The 26,402-nt window shown below is 38.8% G+C and overlaps 1 long non-coding RNA gene across 1 annotated transcript; it reads right to left on the reverse strand.

Moving 5' to 3' along the window:
* Positions 1-12,449: 12,449 nt before the first annotated feature.
* Positions 12,450-25,070, reverse strand: LOC132692265 (uncharacterized). The gene is made up of 3 exons (XR_009616265.3): positions 25,003-25,070; positions 24,584-24,674; positions 12,450-13,103 (listed from the first exon to the last, which is right to left on the reverse strand). It is a non-coding gene; the product is annotated as an uncharacterized LOC132692265 (long non-coding RNA).
* Positions 25,071-26,402: the final 1,332 nt, after the last annotated feature.

Consider the following 26,402-nt stretch of genomic DNA (forward strand, 5'->3'; position numbering starts at 1 on the left):
AGTTCACTTTTCAAATATTCAGGAAAAAAGAGAAATCAACATAAAAATACTTTCATGAGATAAGAGAAGGATGAAAAAACAATGTAATACCTTTTTGGAGTGTAATATAAATAAGCAATTAGCAAACAAGAAGCAGAAGGCCAAAAGATAGATTTAAAAAGAAGAGGAAATAGCCATAAAATCCAGCAAATCAAAGTCTAAAGGATAACAGCATCAAAAAAATGTACCTGAGTATGGAAACAGAACAAAGGCAGTAAGGACATGCAAGAATATGCTTTCTTTGGGGGGAAAAAATAAGCTTGTGTATTGTCCTTACTAACTTAGAGAAAACCAGTCAAAGAATAAATAGAGTATGCAACTTTCAACTTACATAAGAAAAATTCACCTATTCAAGGAAATGTTGAGAAAAAATATATATGACAAATAAACAATTATCAAATATCAGAAATAAGAACTAATGTAAAATTAATATAAGTAAACTAAATTTACAACTTAAAATAGTGACACTCAAAGTAGGCTAAAAAAGTAAGAAGCAGCAATGTATTATCTATATGATACAAATTTAAATGTAGAAGAATACAGAAAGGTTTAAAATTAAGGGATTAATGAAGATATCTCAGCAAATTTGAACCAAATTTGAACCAAAAGACAGCTGTGGTAGGAATATTAAAAACAAGACATATGGACTGGCTGGGTGGCTCCATCGGTTGAGCATCCCACTCATTTTCAGCTCAGGTCATGATCCCAGGGTCGTGGGATCGAGCCTCACATCAGGCTCCCCTTGCGTGCTCTCTCTTTCTCCAAAATTAAAAAACAAAACAAAAAACAGAAGACATGAAAAGCAAACAGCACCACAAAAATTATAATACACTGGAAGAGGAAATTTAAAGTTTTATATATATTATATAATACATACTCTTTACTATATTGTTATGTACTATATACTTATAATTCTATATTATACTGATAATATATTTATAATAGTTCTAGACATATATGTATGTGTGTTAGAAACAGGCCAGCAATAGCAGATAGAATTATGGGGAGAAATAGGCTAATTGTCACTTACACAATCCTCTTCTTTCTGTCTAACACCATAATTTATTCTCTGTCTACTGAATCATCCCCATTACGTTACAAAATCTTTCTTTTTTTTAAGTTATTTATTTATGTTGAAAGAGAGTGCAAGTGGGGGAGGGGCAGAGAAAGAGAGAGACACAGAGAGAGACTCAGAGTCCGAAGCAGGCTCCAGGCTCAGAGCTGTCAGCACAGAGCCTGACGTGGGGCTCAAACTCAGGAACCGTGAGATCATGACCCGAGCTGAAGTCAGATGCTTAACCGACTGAGCCACCCAGGCGCCCCACGTTGCAAAACCTCTTGATGCCACTTTCCTCTTTAGCTTCTTTCTTCTCCCATTTACAGCAAAAAGGGGTTCCACACTCCCTGCCTCCCAACTCCTTCTTTGAATCACTCTTGAGCTTTCTCCAATCGAATTTACCCTCAACTCTCAGCCAAACAGTCCTTTCCCAGGTCCCCAATTACCTTCCTAGTGACATGTCAGGTGATCCAAATAGGATCCATCCTCATATTTGGCCAAAGTTAGTCACTCTTTCCTCCTTATAACAGTTATGTCCCTTGGCTTCCAGGCCACTGCTCTTTCTCCTAGTTTTCTTTCCACTGCCCTGAGTGGTCTTTTCTCAGTATCCTTTGCTGGTTCCTCTTCTTCCCTCTATTAGCTAAACATTGGAAAGCCTAGGGCTCACTGCCTTGACTTTCTTTTCTACCCTAGTTCCTGAGGTGATTTCATCTGGTCTCATGACTGTAAGTACCAGTGTTTGCTAAGAACTTCAGATTCCTATTTCTACCACAGACCTCTCCATGGAGCTCCAGACTTCTACATCTGACTGCCTCCATGGAATCTCCACTTGCATCTCATCAACTTGGCCCAAATTAAATTCCTTATCTACAGCTCCAAAACCTCCTCCTCCAAGAGCTTTCCCCTTCCCCATCAATGTCAACTTCTATATTCTTCCAGTAGCTCAGGCCCAAACTCTTGCCGCTTCCTTTACTCTTCTCTTCCTCTCCCAACACACTCTCCTTATACCTGCATAATCTGTTTGCCTCACCTTCACAACAGATCCTGATTCCACTCACTCCTGTTCTCATCTAAGAAACCATCACATTGGGGTGCCTGGGTGGCTCAGTCAGTTGGGCATCCGACTTCGGCCCGGGTCATGATCTCACGGTTTGTGGGTTTGAGCCCCGAGTCGGGCTCCGTGCTGACAGCTCAGAGACTGGAGCCTGCTTTGAATTCTGTGTCCCCCTCTCTCTCTGCCCCTTCCCTACTCATGCTCTGTCTCTCTGTTCTCTCAAAAATAAATAAACATTGAAAAAAAAAAGAAGCCATCACATCATCTCTCACCTCAAGTATTGTAATAGCACCCTAACTTACTCCCCTAAAATCTACTCTCACCATAATGGCCACAGATCATTTTAAAATCTAAGTTAGATCATGTTACTCTTCCGCCTCAAAAATCCCCAATAGTTTCCTATATCTCTGAAAGTAAACCTCAATGTCCTTACAATGTTCTCTGGAATTCAATTCTCTTATTTCTTGCTCTGACTTTGACTATTACCACACTGGCTTTTTTGCTCTTCTGAACACATCCCTCCTGGCTCAGGACCTCTGCATTTGCTGTTCCCTTTGCCTGGAATGACTTTCCATTAGGTACCCATATATATTTGTGTTCTTCTGGTCTTTGCCCAAATGTCATCCTCCAGTGAGCCATTTTGCCTCAGGGAATTCTTACAGATCAATTTATTGAAGAAAACACTGCACTCACCAGAGTGAATTCCTTACTCCTCAAACCACAGTTTCCTTATCAATATTCGCTTCAAGATCTTTGCCTCACTGTGTTCATCAAACCTAAATCACATAACAAACTTTGTCTAATCTCAACCAGTCTCCCTCTTTGAAAGACCCATCTTAAACTGCTTCAGCCCAGACCCCTAAACCCTATAAATATCCCACCCCTGACTTCTCCTATGAAACACCAAGACTCTGTCAAATGGCATTTTCTCCCTTACCACAGCAAGTTCAGATAACCTTAGGGGGGTTTTTTGTTGGTTTTTTTGTTTTTTTGTTTTTTTGTTTTTTTATGACAGGCTGTCTGGTAATATTTTGGAAATTCAAAAAAGAACCCCAAAATTCTTATCCCAGGGCTCCTGGGTAGTTCAGTCAGTTAAGCATCCTACTCTTGATTTTGGCTCAGATGACGATCTCATGGTTTGTGAGTTCAAGCTCCACATTGGGCTCTATGCTGGAAATAAGAGCCTGCTTGAGATTCTCTCTCTCTCTCTCTCTCTCTCTCTCTCTCTTTCTCTGCCCCTCCCCCACTTTCTCTCTGTCTCTCTCTGTCTCTCTCTCTCTCTCTCTCTTTCTCTCTCACTCAAAATAAATAAATAAAATTTAAAAAAATTCTTATCCCATTCAAGTTGCTCCACCAAGCAGAAAAAAAAGGAAAGCTGCCCATCCATTTAAAAGGCCAATTCAGTGGGGCGCCTGGGTGGCTCCGTGTGTTAAGCATCTGACTTCGGCTCAGGTCATGATCTCACCATTAGTGAGTTCAAGTCCTGCATTGGGCTCTGTGCTGACAGCTCAGAGCCTGGAGCCTTCTTCAGATTCTGTGTCTCCCTCGCTCTCTGCCCCTTCCCTGCTCACTCTCTCTCTCTCTCTCTATCAAAAATAAATAAACATTTAAAAAAAATTAAAAGGCTAATTCAACTTTGATTCCAGAACCAAATGAGAATCTATATGAAAAAAGTAATATGCATCTAAATTGCTTATTAATATTGATACAAAATTGGTAGATAGAAATATCAAATGGATTCTAATAAAACGGAAAGAACTGTAAACAAATAAGGCCTATCCCAAATTGTTCTATTTTCATCTGCATATTTAAATCATATGTAAATATAATTTACCAACAGAAAATCCATCAGTAGAGTCATCACATCTCCAAAAGGAGAAAAATCACATAATTAACAATTGATCAGAAATGTTGTATGATTTTTTTAATGTTTATTTATTTATTTTCAGAGAGAGAGAGTGAGAGTGAGCAGGGGAGGGGCAGGGAGGGAGGGAGAAATCTCAGGGTCGCTGTCCATAGGGAGCCTGTCATGGGGCTTGATCTCAGGTATCATGAGATCATAACCTGAGCCAAAATCAAGAGTTGGATGCTTAACCGACTGAACCACAGAGGCACCCAGAAATGTTCTATGATTAAAAACAACAATAACAACAAAGATATAAAACTAGGAATTGATCCTGAACTTGATTAGTCCTGTCCAAAAAAAATCATGTAAAATATTTATTTGATATTTATTTCCTTTCAGTTCAGAAAACAAGAATTCTCACTCTTATCTCTACTGTTCAACATTAGCTTGGAGAAAAAGTAAAAAGAAGCATTAGAATTGGAAAGGAAGAGAAAAACTGTCACTATCTGAAGATGATTTGACCATCTATAAAGAAAAGCAAACAAAAGCCAAAACTGCTAGAGGTAGTTAAAATTGATAAACAAGGTTGTTAGTTCAAGGTCAACTTAGAAAACATTTCTTTTTACCGGCAATAACAAAACAGGGAACAAAACCGGAGTAAAAAACCATTTAAATAGCAACAAAGCTTATAAAGTGACCAGAAGTTACCTAACAAAGAATGCACATAGTTGTTATGAAGAAAAAGCAACTATATTTTGTTGCAAATATTAAGCAACATAGAAGAACAAATAGACAGCCACTCCATCCGTCTTGGATGAAAAAACTTATTACTGTGAAGATGTCTTATTTCCCCCAATTAATCTTTAAAGACATTGCATTGTAAATAAAACATAAGCAGATGTTTTATACAGATTGACCAATTGGTTCTAAAACTTACTGGCCAGTGAATAGCTAAACAATTTTGAAAAGAAAGAGAGGAGGATTCATTGGTTCAGGAATCAGAGCATAGGATTTTGAAACCTGGCTCTGTTTTCCTGGTTGTATGTGTTCAGGAAAATTGTTCAAACTCCTTAAGCCTTGGCTTTCTCATACACATGATAAGGTTAATAATACCACCTCCCTCAATGGTCTAATGTAAAGATTAAATGAAATCATGTATGTAAAGTGCCTGAAAAGCAGTGAGCACTCAATAAATTCAAGCAATTGTTAATATTATCTTAATGTATAGCTATTTGTGCATTGCAGCTTCCTTGCAACTCCAGAATCCTTTAGCATGAGCACTAACTACTATTCATTTTTCCCCTGTAGTGAATTGTCCTTACGTATGAGTCTGGTTCTGTTTTTTGTTTTGTGTTGTTTTGTTTTGTTTTGTTTTGTTTTGTTTTGTTAATGTATAAGAGGAAGAGGTGGGGGAAAGGAGAACTGTTTCTTCTTTACTTAACATAAAGGAACTGTAATCAGAAATACTCTATTCTTTTTTAGCCTTGAGAATATAATCTCCAAAACCAAAAAGACAAAAGAATACCAAATACTCAAGGAGAGGGCTTTGCTGGGGTTAACGGATAGCAGAAATGGTAACCCAAAATTCTAAATACCCTGCCCCCATTAGAATTTGCTATGCTCATTTAGAAAGAGACAGCACAACCCGGTCAATAGGAAAATTCAATAAGCTTAATGACAAACCGGAAACTTTAAGGCCTAATAATGTGCTAAAATATTTATAACAAGTTACTTCCCTTCTCGTCTCTCGCTTTCAGTATCTGTAAAATGGGAATAACAATTCTCGTTTCCCAGCACAATTCCTGAAGGGATTAATGAAGATGACGGTGCTGTACGAATGCTTGTTTTAAGAGACAAATTGTGGTGGAACAGGGGTTTGGCAGAATTCCCGGTGCACTCTCAGGTCAAAAGGATTGCATATTGAAAAGTTACCGAGTAGCTCCACCAGCAAATAACATCAAAAATCATGGATTTTTGTTCTTCTCTCATGGGTCAATTTGATCATTCCTACTTGTAGCCATCAGCTGCTAATGTCTTGGGTGATAGCTTTTCCATCCTTGGGGATTCACCCAGGAAAAAATAGAGTAAGACTCTTAATTATATTGAGAGGTGTCTGGGTGGCTCAGTCAGTTAAGCGTCTGACTTCTCAACAGGTCATGATCTCGCGTCTGTGAGTTCGAGCCCCATGTCAGGCTCTGTGCTGACACCTCAGAGTCTAGAACCTGCTTGGGATTCTGTGTGTGTGTCTCTCTCTCTGCCCCTCCCCTGCTCATGCCCTGTCTCTCTGTGTCTCTCAAAAAATGAATAAACATTAAAAAAAAGAAGAAGAAATTATATTGAAACATGGGGCACCTGATTGGCTCAGTCGGTTAAGCAGCCAACTTCAGGTTTGTTTCTTTTTTGTTTTTTTGTTTTTGTTTTTTTTTTTTTTAATATATAAAAGGAAGAGGTCATGATCTCAGTCATGATCTCAGTTTGTGACTTTGAGCCCCAAGTCAGGCTCTGTGCTGACAGCTCAGAGCCTGGAGCCTGCTTCAGATTCTGTGTCTCCCTCTCTCTCTGCCCCTCCCCTGCTCTCTCTCTCTCTCTCTCTCTCTCAAAAATAAATAAGCAATAAAAAAAAAGAAATTATATTGACACAAATGTATCCATTTGCTAAACAGTACATATCATGGGGGAAAAAAAACTGTACTTATTTGAATAGCCACCAGGCATCATGGAAATTAAGCAACATAATCCAGCTTGATCTCGTTTAGTGATTTTCCCAACAGCCTGTATTTATGATGTTTCCTGGGTTTTTGTAAAATGTGTAGTTAGAGAGGGGTGCCAGAGGGAGTGGAAGCAGGCACTGAAAAGCGTGCAGGAGGGCTGTGCCAAGACTTCACAACATTATTACACCCACACTGACATTCAAAAAACACGACCCTTAGGCATTCAGGGTCCCCAGGGCCAAGTGTTCCCCATTTCACTCTTGTGAATGAGGTGATACCAAGGAGAAGCATGTGTTTACAAAGAGGAGCGCAAGCAACAGACAGAATGAAAGGGCAGCGAGTGAGAATAAATGCTTTCGGTGGAGGATGGAGCTCTGGCCCCCTGCTCAGGCAGTTCTAACTGTCCCTGTGGGGAGAGTGAGGAGATGCAGTGATGCAAAAGATCCCATCAGTTGCGGCTGCAATGACTGCTTTACAGCCGGAGAAACCCTCCCTGACATCAAGACAATCCCGGCTCCCAGCAGAGCATCTGCAGTCCTTCTCACCCCTCAACACCCCACGGAGCCACCTGCGCTTCTTATGACACAGGCTCTCTTGTGTGTGGGTGTCCATGCTTGCTCTTACGTCTGCCTGCAGTTGCCGTCTCCACTCCCCAACTTCCCGGCTCTGCCCAACTTGTCCCTTTGGTCTCAACTAAACACCTCCATAGGGTACTTTTTACCGCCTATTCATACGGTTTCCCCCAGATGACCTGAATGCTCTAAGAGCTCGAAGGTCAAGCCCCGTTTTTCAGTCTTACACATAGCAGGTGCTCAATAAATAACTGGAACATTCAGTGTTAATAGGAGAAGAAGGCTGGGCAAATGTGTCTTTGTCCCCTCTGACACTTAAAAATTGTGTGACCTTGACCAAGATTAGTCCCCTCTCCTATAAGATGACACCCAGAGTTGATGCACAGGGGAGCATTAGAAGGTAATATATGGAAAGCATTTAGCATGGTAGCTGACATACGCTAGAGTAAATGGTAGTTATTTTGACAGCAATATCATTAAAAAAGAACTAAAGTTGGACTTAAATGTATTTCTTTGTAAGCAGTGTTCATTTAAGTCCTAAATTTCAAGGGTTACTATAAATACCTGGGCCTGCTTTAAATTTTCCTCAAGGGAGGTCATTTGGCAGGTTTATGCTTTTTAATTTCATAACAGTATCTATTCTCTGGTTTCAATCAACAGCAACAAGTTACATGGAGTCTTGGTTGAAACAAAAACGTACAAAATGGAAGGTAAAAGTAGGGTGAACAGAGAAATAGAATTCTCCATGGGGAGAGAAATCCAAAGAAATGCAGATTTTGAAGTGTATGTCCATGTTCACAGTTCCGGAAATCTTCAAGTTCCTTTTTCAAGATTTAAAGAGACAGTTTTTTATCATGTGATAAAAATGGTAGCTTCTTAGCATAGAATTTAAGCTTAAATTTAGAAATGGGAAGAAGCATATAACAAAGACAGCAATTTAAAATGACAGCCTCAAGGAAGGTCAAAGTGAAATTCCTTTTGGCATTTTCTGCCAAGTTGGAGGATTTACCCCGGACATAACATCTTTTTTTCTATCAATATTCAAGGAACAGAAATGCACTTTCTAAGGATCAGCTTACTGATCAGTTGTTTAAAATGTTATGTTGGAGATATATATGTGTATATATGTACATATACACATACACACACACACACACACACACACACACACCACATATGTATGTTAATTTCAGTGAAGAAGTTTGGAGATTAAAATTATAGAATTCAATTTCAATTTGAATCTATATTAGACAGAGAAGCACTATGCTTTTCAAATGATTTGAAAATCAGTTTTATTTGTCCCTTTATTTTGATGGTGGTTTGATTTTTTTTTCCTAAGTACAATCACTAAACTTGTACGATACTGGCATGGAAATTATCTGAGCTGTCTTGCATGGTTGTGCTTTAGCCAGGGTGCACATAGCTTAAATGACAAAAAAATAAGATTAAAGTACAAGGAAGTATAAGTTCGCGCTGCCTCCTTAGAGAAGTTAGGGGCCCCTGGGTGGCTCAGTCGGTTAAGTGTCTGACTCTTGATTTCAGCTCAGGTCATGATCTCACGGTTCCTGAGATCAAACCCTGCATCAGGCTCCATGTTGACAGTGTGGGACCCGTCTGGGATTCTCCCCTTCCCTCTCTCTCTGCCCCTGCCTTGCTTGTGTTCGCTCTCTCTCTCTCTCCAAATAAATAAACTTTAAAAAAAAAAAGAGAGAGAAGTTAGGTTCTTCATAAATACATAACATTATCATGCCACTGATTCATGAGGGGTTTAAATGACTTCTTTGGGGTGGGACACCAGAATTATTTGTGTTCATTTTCATCTAAGATCTTTGTTTCCCTAACATTCTTGGTCCTATTGAAACATTTCAGTATATAAAAATACTGCAAAGTTAATACCCAAGAAAAAAGCCATCATGATGTGTATGCTGGTCATTATGATGAGTGTGGCACAATTTTTTTAAATAAACTATCATGCCCTTCAAAAAAATAAAATATTTTATGTCGGGACTTGCAGTTGAAAACATGTTTAAGGAAAGTTTTGCTTACATTCACTCTGGCGTTTGTTCTGTTTTGTTGTTGTTATGTTTGCTTTTTTATTTTGTTGTTGTTGTTGTTGTTGTAAGGAAAAGCCATCTACCTCTATCCTGTCTTGTTCACAGTAAGTTATGTTCTATCGGAAAGCCCATAATTATATCAAGAATACCATGTTGAGGTCAGTGCAGTAACATGATCAAAGTACTACTTAATAGGTGTGCTTTTTCCATTACAGGGATTATAAATGATATGCTCAAAGGATAGAAATACAATTACATACATAGACAGTGATCTGTCATTGCTACAGGCATGCAACACACAGCAGAGTCCAACCGTCTTGGCTCATTAGATAACAAAGCCATGTTGGTCTTGTGCCCCTGCTAAATCCCTGTTCACAGCTCTGTGCCTGGCACAGAACTGATGTTTAATAAACATTTATGGAATTTGTCAAATGGGTTGTGTTGAGCAGGTTTTAAGTCTACCTGCACAACTTGCTAAAAGGTCTTGTCCAAGTTATTTAACTTCTCTGAGCCTCAGTTTCTTTACGGGTAATGTTAAAATAATACCAAATGCTCTACATAATCTTAGTGAGGATTAAAATGAGAAGGCATATAAAGCCCTTAGTGCAGGGTCTGGTGCACTAGGCGCTCAGTGTGTGATGCTATCTTTATTTTGATTCTTTCAGACATCAAGAATTAATCATGGAGCCCTTTGGACCTTGTTTTCAAACCATAGTAGGCAAATGAAACATATTAATAGTGGCAGATAGGCAATTATGACCACCTCAATCAGCCAAGATGGATAGATAATCTTGGAATAAAATAAGAAATACAGTGGTCAGCCTGCATTATATTTGAGAATTGGAGGACCTGTCCGCAGCTTGTGTAGAAATGGACCAGAACCCCAACTCTTGAAGTACCACTTTGCTCATGAGCAGTCACCTTAGAGTTTGGATAAAGCTGCCTAATACATGGATAACTCTACTTTTTGTGGAACATTGTTTTACTGGTGACATCCTTCAGGAAAAAGAAAAAAAACAATAACAAAAAACACTTCCGGTGTAACATTGCATACAGACTGAGATTATGAGCTTTGAAATAACCGACCAGAGTTCAATCCTAGCTCTACTGCTAAATAGTGCAGGATACTATTAGGCAAGTTACTCTTCCTAAAACTCAAGTCTTTCATTTTTAAATTGGGAGTAATTGTTACACCCAGATTGTTGACAGCAGCAAATGAAATAATGTATGCAGTACATTTATATAACAGATTGCCCTTTCTGCCTTCCAGATAGTAAGTGCTCAATAAATATTTTATTGCTTAATAAATATTTTCCGTCTTCATCGTCTTCAGCATTGAGGAAGTATGAAATCTTGATTGGCAAGACACTTCAGTATTACTTGTTTCTAACGGAGTCTGGATGAAGTTTTAAAAGACTCGTATTCATATAACTGGTTAAAAAAAAGAGAGAGACCAAAAAAAAAAAAAAAAAAAAAGGAGAGAAAGGGTGAGAATGTCTTGATCTTGGTGTATTCAGCTTAGTTTTGTCTGACATCTTAACCTTTATAACCCCAAATGGAGCAAAGTCCATCAGAAGTTCTCCTGTGCCTTAGAAATCGTCCCCAGAATTGTCCAGAAGTATCAAAGCAACAAGAAGAGAGCTAGTCCTTAGACATATCAGTTTGTATGTACACAAGAAGCCAATACCCACATATTGCTAAGAATGGTCTGTATTTTCATACTCAAAATGTTTTCCATTATAAAATTATCACAAAATCAAAATATTACCACTTAAAAATGGCACTTTCAAAACGGCAAAACAAATGGAAAAGGAAACCACCATGAACAATAAACTGACCCCTGTTCACTGCACCCCACCCCCACCCCACATCACCAATTTCCACAGAATGACATTCCAGCCCCCAGAGCTCCTCTTCACCAACCTGGAGTCCTGCTCAGACTTTGTTCAATCAGACTTTCCTCCTCCTCCATCCCACCCACTCCTCCTCTCTCACAGACCGGCTGCCCAGATGAGTGAGGAATCATAGGGCCTTTTTTTTTTTTTTACTTGACATTCAAAACAGAAAGAAAACAGAAGTATAGAAAATATATAGTAATGAGAATGGGTGCCAAGAAGCTGACCATATCATCAGGAGATGGGACCTCACTAGGCAAGAATGAAGAAAACTTAAGGTCCTTAGAGGAACAAATGTTCAGCTGTAGAAAGAATTTGGGTTTAATCATGTCTGAAGAGTGCAGTCACATAGTATGTAAGGAACAAAAGTTCGAAGTCATATGTTATCATCCGAAAAGGGATATCACAAGGGAAACTCTTGGCAATTCACTTTATACAGTGTTTGGCTGAAACCGTTCAAAACCATTTGTTGCTGCCATTGCTGTATTTTTCCAAAGTCATTTCCTATTGATTCAGCACACTAGGAAACCATGGCTGGGTTCACCTTGCCAAATAGGAGTTTCTACTTTGCTGACTGGAGAGTATCCAAAAGCCACATTATACTGGAGATAATAAGCACCTGGTCTTTGAAAGGAATCATCTGTGTAGGCAAGGAGGGAATGTCTCACAAATTTCTCTTTAGTTCTGGGATTGAGCTATCACTTTCCATCACACACTGCCATTTGGACTGTTTATTGTAGTACCTTGGGGACAAATCCTCCACTCTGGGATGGGATGACCCTATCTTGCTTGCTCTCCTCCTCCACAGGTTCACCTAAGCAATCCCAGTATCTTGGCAAACAAATTTGTCAAAACCTATACACTTTAGAAAGAGATCCTGGTGGAATGGGGGGCACTGGGTGGCTCAGTCAGTTAAGCGTCCGACTCCTGGTTTCAGCTCAGGTCATGATCTTGCAGTTCCTGGTTTCAAGCCCCACATTAGTCTCTGTCCTAAAGGTGTGGGGCCTGCTTGGGATTCTGTCTCTCCCTCTCTCTCTGCCCTTCCCCCACTCACACTGTCTCTGTCTCTCTAAAAATAAATAAAATTTAAAAAGGAAGAAAGAAAGAAAGAAAGAAAGAAAGAAAGAAAGAAAGAAAGAGAAAGAAAGATCCTGAATGGGAGAATAACACAGATAAGCAATATTCAGACATCCCTTTTATACAAGAAGATGTTTGATAGCACAGTATGGCAGGAGATTAATACAATAGTCAGAGGAACCAAATATGATGTTAAAATGATTTCTGAGTTTCAAGATATTTATCGACAATATGAAGATAATAATGTTTGTTCTTTCTACTACATAGGGTTGTTGCAAAGAAGAAAGGAAAATGTACACAAAATCACTATGCAAGGTAGACAAATGGAGAGGATTATTTTGTTAGCCTAAAAAGATTTGCAAGGTTTAGTTTTTCCAATAAGAAATTTGTCCTTCAGGGACTAAATATTAGAATAAACAGCTTGTTCAAATGCATTTTCCCAGCTTGCTGCTTTCACAGGTAGAAAAAAAAAAAAGAATAACGTAATTTTTTATTTCATTTTACTTTTCATAAAAACAGGTAGACAGAGCTGAGTGGACACTTAATTATCCCATTGGGAAGTGTAGCAGAACCATATCAATCATTTGGAGGCTCCCAGATGACAAGGCCAGACTAATGACTCAACCTACTTGACAACTGGCAAATGACAGGCTTGCCAAAATGAAGGGCTTGAAACATCACAGAGGATCCAAAGTAAATCTTTGAGACAGTTCCAAATCCAAGTCCATCCATTACCAACCACACCTCCTAAAGCCACGGTATCTGCATTACGCCATTGTTGTTGCCAAGAGTGCTGTGCTAGGAAAAGAAGGACAAATCACAGAGAATGTGTTACTGGAATGGAGCAGAATGGTTGTTTTCCAAGGCAAGTTTATTAGTAATTACAGTACACAACTCTACAATAGTTGTGTGCACAGGTCCACAACCTCACCTCCCTACCTCACTCATGTCTCTAGAAAAACTCCTGCATTTTTATGTAGAGTTGACAATGAAGTATGTAATCTCCACTCACAACTTTATTGTGGAAGGACTGCGTACTAAACATCACTAGCCCTAGGGTTACAAAGATGACTTCAAATCCTAGTGATGGAGACAGATCTTTGTCTACCACAAGATAGTGGCATCATGTGCAAGGTGCTATAGGAGTCAAAACCGTAGAATTTATTTCTCCTGGAAAATGATGGGAAGTCCATGAATGACTTCTTAAAGGAAACGCTGTGAGCTTAGTTGAAAGATGGGCAGAAGTTGGACAATAAGCAAAGGGGAAATGAATTGTAGACAAGCAACATGGACACTAGATCATCTGTGGTGGCTGTTAGAAAGTGAAGGTTGGTGGCCCCGTGGTTGAGGAGCACAGACAGAATGTTTGTTGCTCAACTCTTTGAATCTTGCACGATAGATCTCTTCTACGGCATTCCTCACACTTAAGCCTCTACCCGTCTGTTCCTGCATTGGCATCGGGGCTTCCCATTACAATTAAGCTCATCCTCTGGCCATCACCACCTAAATTATTGTTGAAAATGAAAGCAAATGACAAACAAAGTCATCCAAGTGAAGAGACCCTCTAGAGCTATTGATGGTCTGTGTGTATTTGGTGGTAAGAGTGATCTGTCCTTTTACTTTCCAGTGGCCTATGAAACACTGACACAGCAGTGACAGTAAGCCATGAAATATTTCTTAGGAGAAAGGTAAAAAATAAAATAAAAAGTATTTAAATAGGGTTCAGTCATTGTAAGTGACTTTTGTCCCACCAAGTTCTGGTAAAAATAGTGAGATGCATTATAAAGCAGAAATTAATTCCTTCTTGTGAGTTACTAGGTCTATCTGATCCAAGTTTCTAAAGCACAACATTATCTGAAAAGAGTGATAAAATAATTTATTTCTAATTGATTTGTACCAAGGTTTTATGGGCCTCACTACATATGACCCTTATTAAAACTCCACCATATGAAGAAGTACAGACATACCCAAAATTACTAATTAAAAACTAGTGTTAGCATAAAAGGAAGGATTCTTCATTTCTCACAAAAATAAGATAGTTTGGCAGGTTTTTATGTCAGGGGAACATCCAAAAATAATGAATTCATTGACTGATATTTACATGTTGTTTGCCTAAATCATTCCTTTGCCCATAAAACCTTTAAAATATTCCTAAGGAAAATAAACATCCAGCTCAAAAGGACCATCTTTGGAATTTGGGAATTTAAAAAAAGAAGAAAGAAAGAAATAACAGTTGTTTCCATGTTCAGAAAGGACTGGAGATACTTAAAGAACGAATTAGTGTTCCAAACGGTGACATTCCTCCAATCCAGACAAGCAAAACTGACCACACTATTTTATCTCTGACAAATGGCTAATAACTAGGATGCCCTTGATGGCTGCAGACTCATAAAGAGAGAATAGGGCTGTGTCTGAGCCCAGCAATGACTACCAGGGGCTGCAGGAAGCACGGGGCACACGTTTGCTGTCCCTAAACTAACCCTAAGCTAGCATTTCCCCTTGCCTGTTTGTCTCCAGATTAATTCATCCTTTAGCTTCTTTCTCTTTCTGAGTTTTGCTGCCCATCAAATGGTAAGTCAGGTAACTAAGCTCCCAAGGGCACAGATGCTTTAGATGTCTGTGAGTTTGGTACAGTGTGTGCCATTTAGTAGGCACTGAAGGAAAATTATGCTTTCCACAAAAAGCCAACCATCCGACTCTGGAATATCATAGCAAGACTGTTATGATGCTAATAACAACCATTACAAGTAGGATACAGGCTGCAACACAGATGCCAACAGTTTATGATATAGAAGCCAGGTTAGCAAGGATCTGGACTTAAGCAAACAAATAAATAAAAGAATTAAATTCAGAAAATAATTTGGTAAAGATTGAAGGAATTAAGAAAAGGAACTGATGGTTGTTGAATGCCTTCAGGATTTTCATGTAAAGTATCTCACGTAATCATTGCATCAGTCCCATGTGTAGTAAAGCTAACACTTACCGACAGTTTACTGTGTGCCAGATGGCTATATTAAGTGCTTTATTATCATTAAGTCTTTTAAAAGGCAGTCACTTGGTTTCCACAACTCTGTGCAATAGTTCTTTTTTTTTTTAAGTTTATTTATTTTTTGAGAGAGAGAGAAAGCATGTGCACAAGCGGGGAGGGGCAGAGAGAGAAGGGGACAGATATCTGAAGTGGGCTCTTCATGGACAGCAGAGAACCCGATGCGGGGTTCAAACTCATGAACCATGAGATCATGACCTGACCTGAAGCTGGACACTTAACTGACTGAGCCACCCAGGCACGCCTCTGTGCAGTAGTTCTATTACTATCCCATTTATGGCTGATAGCACTGAGTCACGAAACAACTAAAAAATTTGCCCAAGATGGCTCAGTTAAGTGACAACCCTGGGTTGTGATTGCAGGCAATCCAAGATCAGAGTCCACACTCCCAAACACCCCACAGGACTATTTTTCCGATGAGGACCCTGAGGCTTGGAACAGTGACATATCCTAGAGAACTACTGAGAAGTGTGCTCAGAATTGAAACTCAGGACTGCTGCCCTCCAAGACCAGTATCCGGTGCACCACTCCACACTGCCAACCACCGAAATGAAAGTTGTTTAAGTATTTAATTGTATTAAGTTATACTACAGTTAAAAGAGGATGGAAATATAAAACCCTTATATTAGATTTTTTTTCTTATTAAACTTACTTCTACAACTGATCAGATATAAAGCAAGTAGCAGAAACTCTCCCAGTTCATAAAACTTTTATCAGCTGGAGGCCAAACCCTAAGTGGCTTTCTCTATGCCTTGAGCCAATTAAGTGTGCTTACAACAATAAAAAGAAATGAAAAAATAATAATAATAAACAGTTTCAAGAAATAAAATAAACACAATTGTTTTCTTTAACAAAAGGGATAGGGCAAGCTGAGCAGAGGATGAAGGAGAGAGGCTCAGTGGAGACCTTCATGGCTCTATTATTTTACCTTTGGTATAGAGAATGGAAAATGATTAAGGGCTTTTTCAACTCTGCCTCTCAAACACAAGTAAACGCCAGGCAGCAGAGTCTGACAATAAGTGAAAGCCACAGACCAAACTAGAAGTAAGCAAGCAGAAAGGGACCGAATTAGAGGAAGAAGGGTTATTTAGGTAAATTGAACAGGTTCCCACATAACAGTACCCTGATGTATAATTTTCTTATTCAGAAGTGTTTTCATCAAAGCTGCAATATAAAGGAAAGTGCATTATTCTTTTAACAAGTGAGGCCAAGTTTCTACCCAACTAAATCCTTCCTCTATGTGCCTGAGTCACTAGAACATTCGGACACCCCCCAGCTCTCATTTCTTGACTGCGCAATCTGTAGTTCTGCCAAAATTTCATTTTCATAAACAATCAATAAACTAACAGTATAACCATGGGTAGTCACATCTGAATTTTGTTAATCATATGTTGTGAGTGTAGAAATCCACATTAATTCAGCTCTCTCCCTTTCCTAGCTGAGCCTGAGCCTGTCAAGAACTATTCACAAGAGCAGAAATGCCAACACCATCCAGAAAAGAAATGTGTGTCATAGCTACCAACATTTTCACTGTTGCCTATTGTTGTCAATGCAAAATGAATAAACTTTTTGGAATTTCTTGAAAAACAGGTGGTGGGGGGCACCTGGGTGGCTCAGTCAGTTAAGCGTCTGACTTCAGCTCAGGTCATGATCTCACGGTTTGTGGGTTCAAGCCCCGCATCAGGCTCTGTGCTGACATCTCAGCCTGGAGCCTGCTTCAGATCCTGTGTCTCATTCTCTCTCTGCTCCTCCCCCACTGTGCTCTGTCTCTCAAAAATAAATAAGTAAAATAATAAAATAAAATAAATAAAAAAAAGGAAGAGAGTTTTATTCGAGCCCAATTGAAGAGCGCTGCCTGGACACACAATCTGCACAAAGAAGATCGTGCTCCTGAGAAGGAATGTTTGATATGAGGTTTTTTTGTAACATCAAGGGTTACAAATCATGATGAAGGACATTTCAGAATATTATAAACTCTATCTTATGCTGTTAGTATGTGCAAAGTGCAGACTTCAGAGGTATGGGATCAGAACTTACGGGGATTTTTACTCTTATCTCTAGTTTGAAATGTTTCTTTTAGCTTATTTGGTAACGAAGCAGATGTACATTGTGTGTTCAGGCAGAAATAGAGCCCATGCTCTGAAGTTTGGTGAAGTCATTCTGACCCTGATAAGAGTATAGCCTCCCTGGGAGCTCAGGATCAGGCCCCAAAGCGTTAAATGTTGAAAATTTCCTTTACCAACGTCTATTCAGATTCAGGAATGATCAAACAATTATTAAAACAAATAAGAATAATGCCCAATAAAGATCACTAGACATGACCAATCTTTTTACTATTGCATTTTAAAATGAAGGTGTTGTTGGGTCCAAGGTATGGACTCTCATCCTAATATAGTACTGGGGAGATATTTTCAGATTGCATTTCAGTCCTGGTGTCTCTCTAGTGGTTAGCTTCCTCAGCCCACTTAGCTGGTTGACTCCTGGATCAGTTGGTTGACACCTCCTCATGGCTGCACCCCTCATCACAGCCATGCTGGCCTTTCAAGGTCAGCAACCCCATTAACTTTGAGTCTCTAGCATGTCTCTTAGCTCAGATTTCTGAATGACATAAAAGTAAGGAGTGAACACCACACCCCCAACCCTGTATGCTGAGCCTCTGTCCTCTGGAAATGACAAGAATATATATATATATTTTTTAATTAATAATTTTTTTTTAAATAAGATAGTTTTGGGGCACCTGGGTGGCTCAGTTGGTTGAGTGGCCAACTCTTGGTTTCGGCTCAGATTATGATCTCATGGTCATGGGATCAAGCCCCTCACTGAGCTCACAGCCTGCTTGGGATTCTCTCTCTCTCCCTATCTCTGCCCCCCCCCCCCCACTCACACTCACTCTCAGAAATAAATAGATAAATATTTTTAAAAAATAAGATAGCTTCATACTCTTTTTTTTACTACTGACATCATTAAAAACTGAAAATTAAGATATTCTAATTCTTGCTTAGCTTCCATAAAAGTCAGGGAGGAGTTGAAGACCTTGATTAAAATCAGGTGAAAATAATGATAAACCCTTAATTTAAAAACATTTTTTTCTGATACCAAAATAGTCTATATTAAAAGCAATCTGACACAGATTGTGATAACTTGGCTAAAATGCTCTGATGTGCTTCTTATACTTGGCAGTAAGAACATATGTGTGTTTTGTGGACATTTGGAAATGTGGGCTATAAAAGATGTGTTATTCATTCATTCATTTATTCATTCATTAATTCTTAATCCCTTCTAAGTGCCAGACACTGCTCTAGGGGTATGGTACCACAGTGGATAAAACTAATTCTTTGGCTTCATGAAGTGTACATTCTAATGGGGAAAGACAGAAAATAATAAGATAAATAAGCAAAAAACACAGTATGCTAGATGAGTATAATTCCTAAGGAAAAAAGTAAAAGACAGAAAGAGATATGGTGTATTGGAGGGAGTGATTTGAAATAGGAGTGTTTTCTTCCAAACATTCACTAATTACATAAATTTATAGCATAATATTCATTTAGAAACATCCTCTAACAACCTGACCGTGTATTCTTTCTCTCTTCATGACATGTGCTGTGGGAAACTTTGAAGTCTCAGAAAGATCAAAGATGCAAAATAACTCTAAATTTATAAACCTTAAGTTTATAAGCAGAAAGTCACATGCTCCAAAATGCTGAAGAATTATGAGACTATTGGAAAAAAAAAAAAAAGTTTTTCCTACTCACTTGGTCCCTGGATTCCACCAGGAGATAATCTGTCAAAGTCACAGGTAAATTTGCAAGGGATGAACCAACTGGGTTTAAGCTTTGGGAGAATTTTCAGACTTCCCATTAACTTTACCTGCTCAAGGAATTTTCACCACTAAGTACTTTGATAGCTAAAACTATCATCTGAGTTTCTCTCTGGATTAACAGCAAAAATCTGAAGAAACTCACTCCTTATGTAGACAGATGGTTTTAATATAAGAGATGCAGTGGGATCATGACAGGATATCTCTATTCTGTCCTTGAATTGTAACTAAGTCCTAGAACTGAAAATAGGGTGCAGTACACTACATTTTCTGAAGAGAACCACCAAAACTGAGGCCAGAGAGCTCCCCTCAGGATTTTCTAAGAGACAGTGCAACCAAGTATAGTCACCTAACACTTCAACCTCCACCCCTAAATCAATAAAATTAGAAGGCCAGGAAAAGGAGAAGCATGCCTTGGGGTCCTCAGAGGCCTGAAGTTTCTGTTGCCAGGTGAGAAAAAAATTCCTTTCTTCCCCAGGAGCTTCCTCCTCCTCCCTAAGGCTGAAACTGCAAAGACTCTGAGTGATTCCATCAGAGTAAAATTGTCACCTCATTCCTCTGTTGGCTGTCTGCTAAGGCAGTATGACTCACTGATCTACCCCTGAATCTACCCAAAGGGAAAAAGAGTCAGAAAGAGAGGCAGCCACAGAGCAGCCTGTACCTCCCCTTGAGTTCTGGAAAGGATAGCTGGGCTTTAAAAGTCTTACTGGGGCTTCATCCAAGGAGGCCCAACTGTGGTGATCTCAGCAGCAGGAAGCTGTGAGGGAGGCCATTTATGGAGAGGGTGGAAGAGGTTGGCCAGACCCGGATTCCCCATGCCAAGAATTGTACACAGGGAAAAGCCCCATGACTGTGCCCTGTGACTGAGGCAGGCTTTGAACCTTTACTCCACCAAGGGCACTAATGTTGGGTAGTGTTAATCACAGAAGCAATGACAACCAACTAGGAGAGAGCCACAAAATGGAGAAAGTTAGGTAATGAGATGCTTGTCCTGTTACTTCTTCCTTCTTCCCACTCTAGCACAGTAAAGGAAGCCTCGAAGAAGCAGAAGGACAGAAGTTTGCATCAAGATATGTATGTGGGTGGACTGAGTGTCAATAACTAAAAATAACTAAAGAATTACATGTCCAAGATGCCAATAAAAACCCCACCACTCAGTAGAAAAAGAGATTCAACATTTTATAATTAAAGTGGAGGCTTGGAAAAAAACAAACACATTCACCAATGAAAATGTGTAACCAGTTGCAAGAAGATATGAAATAGAGAAGTATGCTTTGGCTTAAAAACCAGAGCAACATAAGTGCCTGACTCATAGTAGGTGCCCATGTTTTTTGTTGAATGAGTCAGTGGATGGGTTGATTTAGTCTCAGTAAGAAATCAGTTAACGAACAACTGTAGTTGAATAAACATACTATAGACTCTCCAATTTATGATGTCTCTACAGTCTGATCTTTCCATCCACAATTCCAATAAATTGCAAATGCTGGCTGAGAAGTCACAGGTTTCTTTTTAATTGATGAATTTGATAGTTAAAGCATACCTCTTTCACAATGGCTATTAGTAGCTGGAAAACTATTGGTGGAATAAATCATCTTGTCCAATCAACCCTTAGATCATAACTAGCTATCTCTCTCATACCATAACTAGTTTGGACTTTTTTTCCAGTCAAGTGAGAGGAGTGTCTCTTTGTTAGTGTAAAGAGTGAGTGATACTTCTGAGTTTTCTGAAATGCTCTTTAATGCCTCTCATAATATTAAGCTCTTAATTTCAGTAGGGCATCTGCATTTGATAACACTATCCCTATAAAGAAACTTACTTTAGGTATAATCTGATTCTACACTCATTATCTCATCATTCCAAACCATGAAACCCATAGAGCTATGTGATTTGCCTAAGATCACATAGATGGACAGTGATATAATTGGGACTATGTTACAACTAATGACTTCCCTTTCTCACTGCTGCCTCCAATTCAGACTGGCCCCCCATTGTACAGAGCCAGCCCGAGAAACCTGCCCAAATCAAAGAGCTTATATGTTAAAGCTGCTAGTTAAATTCCCACCCTTTGGGGTTCTTGAAACTCACTTACATTAGAAATCATTGCAGCTTTCTCAAGAGATATTAATCACAGACACTTACTTAGATGAATTGATTTGAAGAAAAATGAATATTCTGGTCCCCTTTTCCAATTTTAATAAAAATAAATTATAGATGTTTTGTAGGCAACCACCCACAAGCCTCTCTTTTAGTTTTGACTTCATGATTTGATATTCCAGGATAAAAGATGCTCCACCCAAAATCCAAATGATTACAATTAGTCCTGGACTGCAACAACAACAAAAAAAAAAGTAATTGAGGCAATTGTGCCTTTTTTTTTTAAAGCATGCAAAGAGAGTTTAGAGGAGAGTTTTGAAAGTTACTTATCATGCTCCTGTTACTATACTGATGAGTGGAGTAAAAAGGCCCAGTATGGAGCTATTCTTCTGGCTTCTCACACACAAAATCATCAGGTTGCTTTCACCTTGTTTTTCTAAGGTTTTAAAAGCAGATTTCATCAAGCTCTATGTAGTCCCAAATCCCCTGCAGCAGATACCAACATAAATAAACTCCTGCAGTTACCCACAGCCCAAAAAAAGAAAGGTTTGAATTAAAGCTTTGTCTTAAATCAAAGACAGTCTTGCTGTAATTACTGCCACAGCTAAGATGAGAAAGTGCATCAACCACTCTGCTAATATAAGCTGTGTGCTTCCTCTGGCTGGTAACACTCTTGTCTTATTTCTCCTCTTGGCTTCTTTGGCCAAAGACAATGGCTTTGTAAAAGAAAAAACAGTTTAGAAAGCCATGGTTACTATAACAACTAATCCAACAAGGTTTCCTTTCTAGTAGAAGGATATAATAATTTAACAAGCTCAAAACTCACCTTTAGACCTTAAAGCTAAAAGTTAAGGTCAAAGGGTATAAAAGTAAATAATGGTTAGGGCCTTAATCACAATTTACTCAGAAATCTTTTTAAGGCTAAATTCAACACTGGAAATGGCGGCCAGTTAGGTGAGAAATGGTGGCATTAAACAAGAAGACAGGTGCAGTTAGGAACACTTCAACAAGCAGCCTGAAAGAAGTCTCAACGTTCTGTAATCCATCTCAAGTACGACATGCACACGATGTACAGGAAGGAGCAGATTAAAGCAGATGTATGGCTGAAGCAAAGTTCTAGGGTTGGAATACTTTTATTCTAATGGAAAGATGGGGTTGTAAAGCCCATTATCATAGATTTCACAAATCTATTTAGAACTCAGTAAAGCAAAGAACATTGCCCACTGTAATGTAACAGCTTGTGATATATTATGGGAAGACTACAAAGTAATAAAAAAGGCCACTTGCTTAAAAGAAATTTCAGTTTATGGGTTGGGAAATAAGGGAAGAATACATATAAAAATAAGCACAAGCCCACAAGTGCTGGAAACATGTAAACATTTTCTTTTTTTCTTTCGCATTTACAATTTTTTTTTTCAGGAGTAGAATTTGGTGAATCATCACTTACATGCAGCACCCAGTGCTCATCACAACAATTGCCCTTCTTAATACCAATCACCCAACTAACCCATTTCCCACTCACCTCCCTCCATCAACTCTCAGTTTGTTCTAATATTTTCAATTAGACTCTAGGTTGATGCCTACTGGAGAAATCCTTTACAGTGGAAGCTGTCTTTTTCACTATTGGTTTTATGTAGCAACCTTATTTGTATAACTGAGAGGAAGATGAGTGTCATAATGATGTGTTTGTATGACATATTCTGACTATAGACAACAAACTCAAGTCATTAATATATCTTCAAAAGTTGGGGATCTGAAAGGACATATGGTAAAAAGGCACTTTCTTATTCCTAAAGATCTCTTTTTAAATCAACAACATAAGAATCTATGCAAACATATCCAAGACTCTTAACTCTTCGGCCCAAGAAAAGGAGTTGAAATCACTTCATTTTGACTACATTTGGCCCACTGGTAAGGTTCTGATATGGAAGTTTGTGTTCAATTTTGGTAGAGTGCTGTTTTTAATTTTTTTATTGTATTTATTTATTTGTTTGTTTGTTTGTTTATTTAATGCTTATTTGTTTTTGAGAGAGAGAACAGAAGAGGGCAGAGAAGGGGGGAGGCAGAGGATCTGAGGCGGGATCCACACTGACAGCAGAGAGCCTGATGCAGAGCTGGAACCTATGAACCCATAAGATCATGACCTGGGTCAAAGTCAGATTCTTAACAGACTGAGCCACCCAGGTGTCCCTACAGTTTTTGAATTTTAAAGCCCTCAGATACAATATGATCTCTGCAGCCTGCAATGGACTCTACCACTACCAATTGTTTACAACTGCCTAATTCACACATTTATCTTTCACCTGCTAGCCTCGTGTAGCTATATGAAGTTGTGATTCCTATCTTGGAATTACCAACTTCCTTGTGTTCCAGTTTTAAAACTGTATACACGTACACACACACACATATGCACAAGGTTTGGGGAAATTAGCTAATTAAAAGTTTTATGGGGTGTCTGGGTGGCTCAGTCTGTTAAGCATCTGACTTGGGCTCAGGTCATGATCTCGTGATTCATGAGTTCAAGTCCTGTGTCAGGCTCCGTGCTGACAGCTCAGAGCCTGAAGCCTGCTTTGGATTCTGTGTCTCCCTCTCTGTGCCCCTCCCCTGCTCACACTCTCTATCTCTCTCAAAAATAAGTAAATATTTAAAAAATCTTTAAAAAAAAAGTTTTATATGATCCAACAATGTGGTATGTTCTTTAAAAAAAAAGTCAATAAACTCTCAGTTTCCACGAAGAAATGTTCAATAGCCAGATTTCTAAACTGGAATAAACCATAATCTTCAATTCTGAATTCCAGAAATTAAAATTTAACTTTGACAAGTATGAGTATGATATGGATATAGAAGGTCTATAAATCATGTTTTAAATAAATATTTAACCAAATCATGGATAGTTAACCTTTAGGAAAACAATGTAGTAAAAACTGCAAAAAATTGTCGTGAGGAAAAATCTATGGATTTGTTTTACTAGTTACTATATAAAAAGCAGAACTAGAACCAAAACTTGGTTATAAAAGTGTCAAATTTAAAAAGGTTTAAATCTGACTCAACACAACTTATGAGTTTTTGAGCATTATGGTTATTCCAATAAGTTGGTGGTCCTAGAAAGAATGCATTTCCTCCCCGTGCAGATATTTGAATGAGCCTGCATACACTGGGTGGGAGGTTATACCAATTCAGTACTTGATAGGTCTATTCAACAAAATTATTTGGGGATCCTTTAAAATATATACAAATATACTCTTGGCCCCATTCCAAGCATATTAGGTTACATAACTGCGAGTAAAATCTGGGAGGTCTCTATTAAAAAAATAATCTTACCAGGATATATCTGATGGTACTGGTCAAATCAGTGCTCGGGTCTCCAGCAGCAGAGCAACACATCCATACTGCATGACCCCTGTCATTATGTCTAGAATCACATAAAAAACATTCTTCTCAAGATCTGCCCTTCAAGAAAGAACAGCTTCTTCTGTAGGTTTATTTTGAGTGACTCACAAAGTCATGCCATCCCTCCAAAACCTCACCTGTAGAATTAAACCATTGCTTAAATGATGTAATATCTATAAAACAACCAATTATCTTCTAGTCTTTCCATCCCCCATACCAAGAGAGATTATTTTTTCCTAGGATCCAGGCTTCTCTCTCCAAAAAGTAATTTCACATGTCTAAATTAGTCTAGATCAGTTCTCAAAATGTGGTCACCAGACAAGAAACATCAGCATTACCTAGGAACTTACCCAGAGTAGAACCCAGCAACCTGTGTCTTAACAAGATTTCCAGGTGATTCTGATGCATGTTTATTTTTTTATTTTTATTTTTTAATATTTATTTATTTTTGAGACAGAGAGAGACAGAGCATGAACGGGGGAGGGGCATAGAGAGAGGGAGACACAGAATCAGAAGCAGACTCCAGGCTCTGGGCCATCAGCCCAGAGCCTGACACGGGGCTCGAACTCACTGACCGCGAGATCGTGACCTGAGCTGAAGTCGGACGCTCAACCGACTGAGCCACCCAGGCGCCCCTGATGCATGTTTAGGTTTAAGAACCACAGGCCTAAATTAACAACAAGAGAAGGGGAGCAGGACGGGTCAGTAGGATGGAAAATTTTGCCCTCTGACATTCAAAATCCTGCAAAATGGTGATCCAGTCTGGGCATGGATCTTCTAAATCTATTCTCCTCCCAGATATTCCAGCAGCACAAGATGTGGGGCTGCTTATTCTCTTGATAACCCATCAAGAAATTCTGAACTCAGAATATATACAAGTACACACACACACACACACACACACACACCCCTTCTAAAGAAATAACTCTGAGAGACAGAATAAATAAACCCATGAAGACAATAGAAATGTTTTTCAGAATCCCCTCTAATTTGGAAAGACACAAATTGTAACAACAGAATCAGTACTTTAGTACTTCATGTTAATATGCATAAGAGTGTTTATTCCTTTCCTTCATCCCCTACTCTGATTTGTCAACCTCTCAGAACTAGTTGAAACTAATAAAAAGGCCATTACTTAATGGGCTGTCTCAAAATTACACAAAAACATGTTCTTCGACTATGAAATTCCAACTGGTTTAAAATTCTAGCCATGATTCATTCCTCACATCAGTCTCCAACAGCTGAGAAAAAGAGGAGAGGATCTTTATTTGGTCCTATTTTGGTTCATCATGGGAAGGAAGGAAGGAAGGAAGGAAGGAAGGAAGGAAGGAAGGAATTGAATAGTCATACTTCTCTGTGCACACTTAAATGCCAAAGAAGCCATTGTGTCTCTGTTATATTGCTTCCATTTTACAGAGTGAAAGCCTGCCTGCATACAAGAATATAGGCATCCATATTTAAGATAATAGTCATGGGCCATTGGGAAGGAGTTTCTTTCGCTGAATTTTTATGAAGCTTAAATACTTATTTTGATGGAGATTAATGTCCCCTCTATAATTAAGTACAAGCCAAGTATTCAATCACCGTACCTCCCCAATTATCAGTCCATACTTAACTCATCACCAGCTTTAGATGAGCATATTGATAAAGTGTCTTCTGAGTTAAGATCTCACTTCCTCAGTGCTCTTAATTATATTTTCTGCTTACTATTTACTTCTTATGAATTATACTTTGACAACTTAAAATTTTT

The sequence above is a fragment of the Panthera onca genome, chromosome B1 (assembly GCF_046562875.1).
Source record: "Panthera onca isolate mPanOnc1 chromosome B1, mPanOnc1 haplotype 2, whole genome shotgun sequence".
Lineage (NCBI taxonomy): Eukaryota > Metazoa > Chordata > Mammalia > Carnivora > Felidae > Panthera > Panthera onca.